Source organism: Rattus norvegicus, chromosome 8 (genome assembly GCF_021556685.1).
Source record: "Rattus norvegicus strain SHRSP/BbbUtx chromosome 8, alternate assembly SHRSP_T2T, whole genome shotgun sequence".
Classification (NCBI taxonomy): domain Eukaryota; kingdom Metazoa; phylum Chordata; class Mammalia; order Rodentia; family Muridae; genus Rattus; species Rattus norvegicus.
In genome coordinates, this window is record NC_141541.1 from 109,818,493 (window position 1) to 109,829,089 (window position 10,597).

At 43.2% G+C, this 10,597-nt stretch overlaps 1 long non-coding RNA gene across 1 annotated transcript; it reads right to left on the reverse strand.

Moving 5' to 3' along the window:
* Positions 1-8,821: 8,821 nt before the first annotated feature.
* Positions 8,822-10,240, reverse strand: LOC134480094 (uncharacterized). Its single transcript, XR_015628006.1, has 2 exons — positions 10,014-10,240; positions 8,822-9,174 (listed from the first exon to the last, which is right to left on the reverse strand). It is a non-coding gene; the product is annotated as an uncharacterized LOC134480094 (long non-coding RNA).
* Positions 10,241-10,597: the final 357 nt, after the last annotated feature.

Sequence of the window (10,597 nt, forward strand, 5' to 3'; positions counted from 1 at the left end):
CCGGTCATTTGCTTCCTTGCTTTAAAATGTTCCACTCAGTTGCCCGGTGAGGCCGACCCTCTCTTTAAGTGTTTAAAGCCATTTCTTCAGCATTCTTTTCAGTCATTGGAAAATGGATTCTTTCCCCTTCAGGTTTTGAAGGAAAACACATGGGTGGGACAGCGATGCCTGGCCTTTAGTTACAAGGCTTTAAGAATTCCGGAGAGCGGCAAGAGTTGGATTCAATCATATATTGATTTTCAGCCTCGTAAATTGTGGCTGCTTTGTACAAGGGTAACAAGTACGCTGCTGTGCTTTTCAGACACACACACACACACACACACACACACACACACACACACACACACAAAATCAGCCTTTAAACAATAAAGAAGATCTCCGCTGTGCAGAATGATTCGATTTAAATCCCGATGAAAGCCAGTGGTGAGCTTAAAAACAAAGCAGCATTAAAAACCACAGCCACACCCAGAACCCCATGTCCACGATAAAACAGATGGGATCATTTAAGCCAACCAAGGTGAATTTTAAAGAAATCAAATTCCTTTGAGGATAATGGACTAGATTTAGCTGATGTATCTTAGAGGCTACACAGTTAGTCATCCCTTTACCAGGCATGATGGAAGAATGTAGTACCAAAATTGTTCTTTAATGGGCACCTGAGGAACATATGGGCAGAGCCTCCTCTTCTGTTAGAACATGCATCTGGGGTTCTGGGCTCATCTCTGAGGCTGAAGTTTGTCTTCGGCCCACAAGATTTTCCAAATTGTGTGCTCGCCTCCCCCAACTGTGCCTCCACAGCTCTGGTTTTGGGGTGTCAGGGGAAAGTATCAGATGCTGCCTGCTTGAGCAGAGGGACTGAACACAGTCTTGAGACTTCTGGAAACTGCCCTTTCTGTCGATGGTGCTCCAGGGAGAACCAGCTTCCTGCTTTTAGCCCCAGGCATGTGGATCAGTGATTTTTGATGTCCTAATCATTAGTGAGAGAGTGCTCCAGACCTTCCATTATGTATGGATCTAGATCATGCTCCTGAAATGTGTGGACTCAGGGCCTTATGAATATGTGAATGGATGTGAATGAATATGGGAATTATGAATATGCATGTGACTATACATGAAAAGATTTATGGTAAAGCATTGACTCCTCATTGTGGGAGGTGAAATGTCCCGTGGCCTGTATGCAAATGAGCTCTAGAGAGCTGCCATGCTCAAGTCTGTTCAAGTCAGTTTTAGCTGGAAGGCCTAAGAACCAGCATGCAGGTAGTACATATCTGAGCCTAAGTGCACAAAAACCCGAGAGATCTCCCAGCTCAAACAGAGAATTCCTTTTCTCTCTACCATTGTTCTTGTTAGTCCTTCATGAACTGGATAGTGACATCGGGAGCCTTTTGGGTGCATAGTACAGGGAAGGCAATGGCAGCTGAAGTCCTTGATGGGATGTTCACCAGGTTGAGTCCATGGTCTTGTCTGGAAGTTGCTAAGGTCTAGATGCTAGATGGGGGTGGTCTCTGAATAAAACAGGCAAGGACACCAATGAAACAGCGATGGCACCACATAGACCAGCTACCCACTCTCTACTGTATTGAACCCACTGATTTAGATGCTAACTTTCCCTGGAAATGGCTTCACAGACATTCTGAGAGATAATACTTAACCAGATTTTGAGGATCTGCAGTAGGATGGCCCTCTGCTACCTACATTCACATCTGAGGGTGCTGTGTATCTGGAACTCATTTCATAGAGTCCACAGAGCTGAGGGTCACTGTCCCTCCATTCCCCAGGAAAGGCTGGTACTTGCTACTCCAGCCTCCTGACTCCAGTATCATCACTGGCTTGGCACAGGGGCCACCCTGCATCCATCAAGCTAGTCATCTGATGTGTGTAGAGCGAGAGAGTCCTGTGTGCTTATGAATTGATGTTTCTGTTTCATGGCTGCTGCATAGAACCATTGTCAGATCTGCAGAGGGGTTTCTAAAGCAAATAGAGCTCTTGTAAGAGGATGGCCATGTTCTGATAACTCTAGGATTGTAAAACTCTATCCCCAGTAGGACACTGACCTCTCAGAGGATCCTTGGGGGAAGGTGCCAAATGAAGCCAAGTCCAGCTTTAGGAGATGCCCTGTCTAGAATGCAGCTTCTTGCTTTAGCTTCTTACACTTCCAAAGCAAATTCGAGGATAGAGTTTTAAATGGTCAACATATTTATCGTGGACTCTCAGGACTGGTGTCTGAAGACATACAAGTACCATGAACTTGGAAACTTAGAATGGCACCCAGTGTTCCTCACCCTATCCTCACAGATCTATTTTCTTGTTTGGTTTCAGATGTCAAGTAGAACTATTAGTGAGCCCTTCTCCATGAGAAAACCCATGACATCTGATTCCCCCACACCATGCAGCCAGAATAGTCTCAGGCACTGTCCTAATAAGGTCTTGGGTGACATTGAGAGCCTTCTGGATGCATAGTACAGGAAGACAATGGTGGTTGTAGTCCTTGGTGGGATGTTCATCAGGTTGAGTCCTTGATCTTGTCTGGAAGTTGCTGAGGTCTAGATGTCTCTGAATGAAACAGCCAAGGACACCACATAGACCAGCAAGAGCTCAAAGGGAGTTGAGGGTTGGAGAGCAGAAGCATGTTCTGCACAATGTTCTCACACAGGACAGTGGACCCTGAAGGAACACTATAGTGCAGTATTGGCCTTTGGACTTATTCCAAGGATATAAGATGGAGGGTAGATAGGCAGGGATGAGTTATGGCAGAAGCTGGATTCTACCATCTTCTTGCCTAGGGATAGAATCTTTCTAAGACAGAACAGTCTCTCTACTTTCTTGCTTCCTGTAGCCCCTAACCAGCCTGAGAGAGCCATGATTGACTATTGTGATTGGATGCTGATGGTCTAGGAGGATTGTATAGTAGGGAGGTCATTCCAAGGCAGATGTTGACTTCTCTGTATCAAGCTGTGTATGGGAAGGTTTTAGAAGATGCTATGTGTTTCTATGTGCCCATCTCATTTTAATGGAAGCTGGGAATGGCAGTCCTGCTTGACTTGGAGCCAATAGTTCCCTGAGGTTTATAAAGTCTGTGCGGAAGTTCCCCTTTCCATACTCAGTAGGAGAGAGAGTCCAGGCTGACAGAGTTGGGATGTCTTGCTTTTTTTTTTTTTTTTTTTTTTTTTTTTTTTTTTTTGGGATGTCTTGCTTTTATAGACTAGAAAGAGAATATTGGTTATAATTCCTGGGTTCTGGCTGGTCCATTGTCTGGTTAGTGATATTTGGAATACTCTGAAACCCTCTGGAATGTAGGATGTTGTCTATAAGAGTGTGACTCCTTGTCATACCCTATCTGCTTTTTTTTTTTTTTTTTTTTTTTTTTTTTTTTTTTTTTATTAACTTGAGTATTTCTTATATACATTTCGAGTGTTATTCCCTTTCCCGGTTTCCGGGCAAACATCCCCCTCCCCCCTCCCCTTCCTTATGGGTGTTCCCCTCCCAACCCTCCCCCCATTGCCGCCCTCCCCCCATAGACTAGTTCACTGTGGGTTCAGTCTTAGCAGGACCCAGGGCTTCCCCTTCCACTGGTGCTCTTACTAGGATATTCATTGCTACCTATGGGGTCAGAGTCCAGGGTCAGTCCATGTATAGTCTTTAGGTAGTGGCTTAGTCCCTGGAAGCTCTGGTTGCTTGGCATTGTTGTACTTTTGGGGTCTCGAGCCCCTTCAAGCTCTTCCAGTTCTTTCTCTGATTCCTTCAATAGGGGACCTATTCTCAGTTCAGTGGTTTGCTGCTGGCATTCGCCTCTATATTTGCTGTATTCTGGCTGTGTCTCTCAGGAGCGATCTACATCCGGCTCCTGTCGGTCTGCACTTCTTTGCTTCATCCATCTTGTCTAATTGGGTGGCTGTATATGTATGGGCCACATGTGGGGCAGGCTCTGAATGGGTGTTCCTTCAGTCTCTGTTTTAATCTTTGCCTCTCCCTTCCCTGCCAAGGGTATTCTTTTTCCTCATTTAAAGAAGGAGTGAAGCATTCACATTTTGATCATCCGTCTTGAGTTTCGTTTGTTCTAGGGATCTAGGGTAATTCAAGCATTTGGGCTAATAGCCACTTATCAATGAGTGCATACCATGTATGTCTTTCTGTGATTGGGTTAGCTCACTCAGGATGATATTTTCCAGTTCCAACCATTTGCCTACGAATTTCATAAACTCGTTGTTTTTGATAGCTGAGTAATATTCCATTGTGTAGATGTACCACATTTTCTGTATCCATTCCTCTGTTGAAGGGCATCTGGGTTCTTTCCAGCTTCTGGCTATTATAAATAAGGCTGCGATGAACATAGTGGAGCACGTGTCTCTTTTATATGTTGAGGCATCTTTTGGGTATATGCCCAAGAGAGGTATAGCTGGATCATCAGGCAGTTCAATGTCCAATTTTCTGAGGAACCTCCAGACTGATTTCCAGAATGGTTTTACCAGTCTGCAATCCCACCAACAATGGAGGAGTGTTCCTCTTTCTCCACATCCTCGCCAGCATCTGCTGTCACCTGAGTTTTTGATCTTAGCCAATCGCACTGGTGTGAGGTGAAATCTCAGGGTTGTTTTGATTTGCATTTCCCTTATGACTAAAGATGTTGAACATTTCTTTAGGTGTTTCTCAGCCATTCGGCATTCCTCAGCTGTGAATTCTTTGTTTAGCTCTGAACCCCATTTTTTAATAGGGTTATTTGTTTCCCTGCGGTCTAACTTCTTGAGTTCTTTGTATATTTTGGAAATAAGGCCTCTATCTGTTGTAGGATTGGTAAAGATCTTTTCCCAATCTGTTGGTTGCCGTTTTGTCCTAACCACAGTGTCCTTTGCCTTACAGAAGCTTTGCAGTTTTATGAGATCCCATTTGTCGATTCTTGATCTTAGAGCATAAGCCATTGGTGTTTTGTTCAGGAAATTTTTTCCAGTGCCCATGTGTTCCAGATGCTTCCCTAGTTTTTCTTCTATTAGTTTGAGTGTGTCTGGTTTGATGTGGAGGTCCTTGATCCACTTGGACTTAAGCTTTGTACAGGGTGATAAGGATGGATCGATCTGCATTCTTCTACATGTTGCCCTCCAGTTGAACCAGCACCATTTGCTGAAAATACTATCTTTTTTCCATTGGATGGTTTTGGCTCCTTTGTCAAAAATCAAGTGACCATAGGTGTGTGGGTTCATTTCTGGGTCTTCAATTCTATTCCATTGGTCTATCTGTCTGTCTCTGTACCAATACCATGCAGTTTTTATCACTATTGCTCTGTAATACTGCTTGAGTTCAGGGATAGTGATTCCCCCTGAAGTCCTTTTATTGTTGAGGATAGCTTTAGCTATCCTGGGTTTTTTGTTATTCCAGATGAATTTGCAAATTGTTCTGTCTAACTCTTTGAAGAATTGGATTGGTATTTTGATGGGGATTGCATTGAATCTGTAGATTGCTTTTGGTAAAATGGCCATTTTTACCATATTAATCCTGCCAATCCATGAGCATGGGAGATCTTTCCATCTTCTGAGGTCTTCTTCAATTTCTTTCCTCAGTGTCTTGAAGTTCTTATTGTACAGATCTTTTACTTGCTTGGTTAAAGTCACACCGAGGTACTTTATATTATTTGGGTCTATTATGAAGGGTGTCGTTTCCCTAATTTCTTTCTCGGCTTGTTTCTCTTTTGTATAGAGGAAGGCAACTGATTTATTTGAGTTAATTTTATACCCAGCCACTTTGCTGAAGTTGTTTATCAGCTTTAGTAGTTCTCTGGTGGAACTTTTGGGATCACTTAAATATACTATCATGTCATCTGCAAATAGTGATATTTTGACCTCTTCTTTTCTGATCTGTATCCCTTTGATCTCCTTTTGTTGTCTGATTGCTCTGGCTAGAACTTCAAGAACTATATTGAATAAGTAGGGAGAGAGTGGGCAGCCTTGTCTAGTCCCTGATTTTAGTGGGATTGCTTCAAGTTTCTCTCCATTTAGTTTAATGTTAGCAACTGGTTTGCTGTATATGGCTTTTACTATGTTTAGGTATGGGCCTTGAATTCCTATTCTTTCCAGGACTTTTATCATGAAGGGGTGTTGAATTTTGTCAAATGCTTTCTCAGCATCTAATGAAATGATCATGTGGTTCTGTTCTTTCAGTTTGTTTATATAATGGATCACGTTGATGGTTTTCCGTATATTAAACCATCCCTGCATGCCTGGGATGAAGCCTACTTGATCATGGTGGATGATTGTTTTGATGTGCTCTTGAATTCGGTTTGCCAGAATTTTATTGAGTATTTTTGCGTCGATATTCATAAGGGAAATTGGTCTGAAGTTCTCTTTCTTTGTTGTGTCTTTGTGTGGTTTAGGTATAAGAGTAATTGTGGCTTCGTAGAAGGAATTCGGTAGGGCTCCATCTGTTTCAATTTTGTGGAATAGTTTGGATAATATTGGTATGAGGTCTTCTATGAAGGTTTGATAGAATTCTGCACTAAACCCGTCTGGACCTGGGCTCTTTTTGGTTGGGAGACCTTTAATGACTGCTTCTATTTCCTTAGGAGTTATGGGGTTGTTTAACTGGTTTATCTGTTCCTGATTTAACTTCGATACCTGGTATCTGTCTAGGAAATTGTCCATTTCCTGAAGATTTTCAAATTTTGTTGAATATAGGTTTTTATAGTAAGATCTGATGATTTTTTGAATTTCCTCCGAATCTGTAGTTATGTCTCCCTTTTCATTTCTGATTTTGTTAATTTGGACACACTCTCTGTGTCCTCTCGTTAGTCTGGCTAAGGGTTTATCTATCTTGTTGATTTTCTCAAAGAACCAACTTTTGGTTCTGTTGATTCTTTCTATGGTCCTTTTTGTTTCTACTTGGTTGATTTCAGCTCTGAGTTTGATTATTTCCTGCCTTCTACTCCTCCTGGGTGTATTTGCTTCTTTTTGTTCTAGAGCTTTTAGGTGTGCTGTCAAGCTGCTGACATATGCTCTTTCCTGTTTCTTTCTGCAGGCACTCAGCGCTATGAGTTTTCCTCTTAGCACAGCTTTCATTGTGTCCCATAAGTTTGAGTATGTTGTATCTTCATTTTCATTAAATTCTAAAAAGTTTTTAATTTCTTTCTTTATTTCTTCCTTGACCAGGTTATCATTGAGTAGAGCATTGTTCAATTTCCACGTATATGTGGGCATTCTCCCTATCTGCTTTCTTATGAATTCAACTTCCTTTAGACTTTATCTGACGCTTGGGCGTCTCTTTGTTTACCGTTAAGCCAGTGTCATTCCTGTTCTTTACACGGCCTTATGACTTTTACATTCTTTGTTCTTGACTCTCAAAACACAGAACATGCATGCTTGGTTGCCATGTTCTCATCATGGGACACCACCTGATGTCACTGCTTAGAGGCTATACCAGCTAGCCTCCCCACCTAGAATCTTCTATCTCATTATCCTGTTTTATTTTCTTGTTGTGCTTGCTACCATCTGAACCTGTCTTACCCATTCACATATTTGTTTTGAGTATTTTGTTTTGTCTTCTACTTGTCTCACTATACACAGAATAATACTGAAGCCATGTTGGTTTTTTTGTTTGTTTGTTTGGTTTGGTTTGTTGTTGTTTTGTTTTGGTTGCTGAATCTCTGGTAGTTTCTGACACACAAGTGCACAATAAATATTTATTCTTTAAACAAATGGAGGTGACAATTAGCCACCACCCTGCTTGTTTCCCAGGGTGGTTGAGAGAATCTAATAAAGAGTTACTTAGTCTGAATGTTCTGTGGTGCTGGCTCGTCTGTAAGGAGTTGCAAATCTCTGCCTAGAGGTAGGAGTGATGCAATGACACAGCCAAGAATGAGAATGATGTGTGAAAGGCCAAGGTGTATGCATCATACATGCTGATGTTGGCATGGATGTTTATGTGGAGCAAGGAGCTTATATTTCAGACCCATTTAGGAAACACATAGAAGTCCTAGGTTTAAGATGCTTGCTTTGGTCATTAAAAGAAGCTCACTCCATCCTGTAGCATATGGTTCCATGGTTCCTGGTTCTATTCTCCCCCTCCCTCCCTCCCTCCCTCCCTCCCTCCCTCCCTCCTTCCTTCCTGTCTGCCTCTGCTCTCCTTTGTGTCTCATGTACACTTGTTTGTATGGTGCATATGTAGTATACTCATGCATGTGGAGACCAAAGGTGAACCTCAGGTGCTCTTCCTCAGGAGTCTTAGTCTTTAATTGCCCTTTGGGTTGCCCAGCAAGCCCTGAGGATCTAGCTGTCTCTGCCTCTGAGGTTACCATGCTTAGCCTGTTCTGCAAAGGTTCTAGGGATGGATTTCAGGTCCCCATGCTTGCACGGAAAGTGCTTTCACAGAGTCATCTCTCCAACCCCCTTAGGTTTCTTGAGGGTATCTGGATTAGAGGAAATTGTTCCAAAGACACCGGCTCCATTGCATCTTGTGAGAGTTTAGCCAGTTTGGCCTCGGTTTCCATCATCTAAAATATGGACTGAGAGACATGGGAAAAGCTCCAAGAGCTACTACTTATTGCTGAAATGGTGGCATGTGACGTTGGGCAACCTCTTTGTGAAAACATGCACCCAGCAAACTCTTACTCCACTCTGTATCCTCATGTATAAAACGAGGAAGCTGAATGAACAGGCTGTGAGCTTCTTTCTAGGATTCTGAGTTGCAGAAAGGCTGAGACATGATCTGTTAGTTTTCATCTGCAAACTGCTACTGACATACCCCAGACAGATCTCCGGCTGGAAGCCATAAATCTGGTGGCTGAACCTGCTGGGAAATAAAAACAGTATCAAAACTCATATTTGCATACAGCCAGAGCTATTTGCATAGAGTCATCACATTTATTTCCTTGCAGCAGGAGGAGGCTGAGCAAGAGGCAAGCAGCTCCGGGCCCCGCCTCCCACACCCCACACCAGCGTGCTTCTGCCCTGTTAGGGCGTTCCTGGTCACTGCATTCATGAAGCTCCGTCACATCAGGGGCGAAAGGGAGTATGACCAGCAATGCCAATGAGGATGGGGTGAGAAAGACCCAGGATGTGAGCTGCTCAGAGGTAAAGCTTTAAAAAAGTGGACAGGTAAAACTCAGCAGACTAGCACTTCTGAGACCGGACAGTCCACCGGGCAGGATGAAGAAGTTCCTTGTGGGACACTAAATATTTTTCCCTCGGTTATCTGTCATGGAGAGATCACAGCAGGTCATTATCACGTTACTACTTAGCCATCAATTAGCCGACGTGCACCCCTTTGGGTCATTGCTCATAAATCAATCTCTCCATTTCCTCATTATTTGCTTGTTTCCTTTAATAGCCTCTCCTGCACCTTAATTTATGGAGCCCTACTAACCAAGGGCGAGCACCACAGTTGCTTTGAATCAAAGGAGAGCCTTCTGTGGCGCTTTAAAGGGCTGGCTGGTGTAAAAGGCACAAGCAAGAAGCGCTTCTTTGGTTGTAGCCTCTCTGAATTAGGGTGATGTGCTTTTCTACTTTCAACCCCATGCCCCCAGGCACGAAGGGCAGAGAGCTCTGTGGTGAGGCTGGGTGAGCCAGGGCATCCACAACAGTCGTACATTTTCTAGCTGGAGTACTATTGTGTTGCTTCCTCATATTTATTACCACTTAAGGTTCATTTACATTCCCTATGTGTCCGCAGCGATCAGAGCAACACCTCCCAAATTAGCATCATTTGCAAGTTTCATTAACATGCTGTTTACTCTCACTCTTTCAGATCATTAATAAAGATGACCCCGTGCCCCTTACCTCCCCCAACTTAGTATATTTCCATTTGTCATCACCCCGTGTTTGCCGACTTGGAGCCAGTTTTAAATTTATGTGGCATTGCTCCTTACTAAGCCAATTTGAATTAATTTTGAGTGTAACACTTTATGCCACTATATCAAATGCTTTTCTTATAGCTGCCCGCTCTCCGTCGATAGCATTCCCTCCACCTCCCTCGTTGGTATTCAGGTTGAAAACTCTCGATTCTGCCTGGCATTTCAGTTCTTTTAGACTCACTGTGTCCTCTGTACCCAGCAGTAGGTGCTTTCTTCTAATTTTTCAGTTATTTTGTGATGGTTGATGTGACGAAGGAGATGATTTGGGGAGCTATTTATGGAAATTGATGGAAATTGATAGCTTTCATCTTCCTCTCTCATATCTACTGCTGTTGGCTGAGTTGGGCATTTTGGTGAAATCCTTTTACATCTCAGAATGCCTGATGTCTGGACCTCCTGGTCTGAAGGATCCAATAACCCCTCCCCTTGTTTGGAACTTTGTTTTGTAATCTGCACATTAGAGTTTACGGTTGTTGTTGTTGTTGTCTTACAGTGGTGGTGGTTGCTCTTCTGAGGCAAGGTGTTATGTAGACCATCTTGGCCTAAAACTTGATATGTAGCTTAGGGTGACCTTGAACTCCTGCTCCTTCTGCCTTCACCCCCTATGTGTTGCAGGCGTGTGTCATATACATAGCAGCTCTTGTCTTGGTTTTTAGACTATGCACTCCTGGCTGGCCCAAAACTTACTTTGTGGGCTAGGCTGGCCTCCAACTCGCAGAGAGCTTCTTGACTTCCGAGTTCTGGGATTATAGGTGTGATTCACAA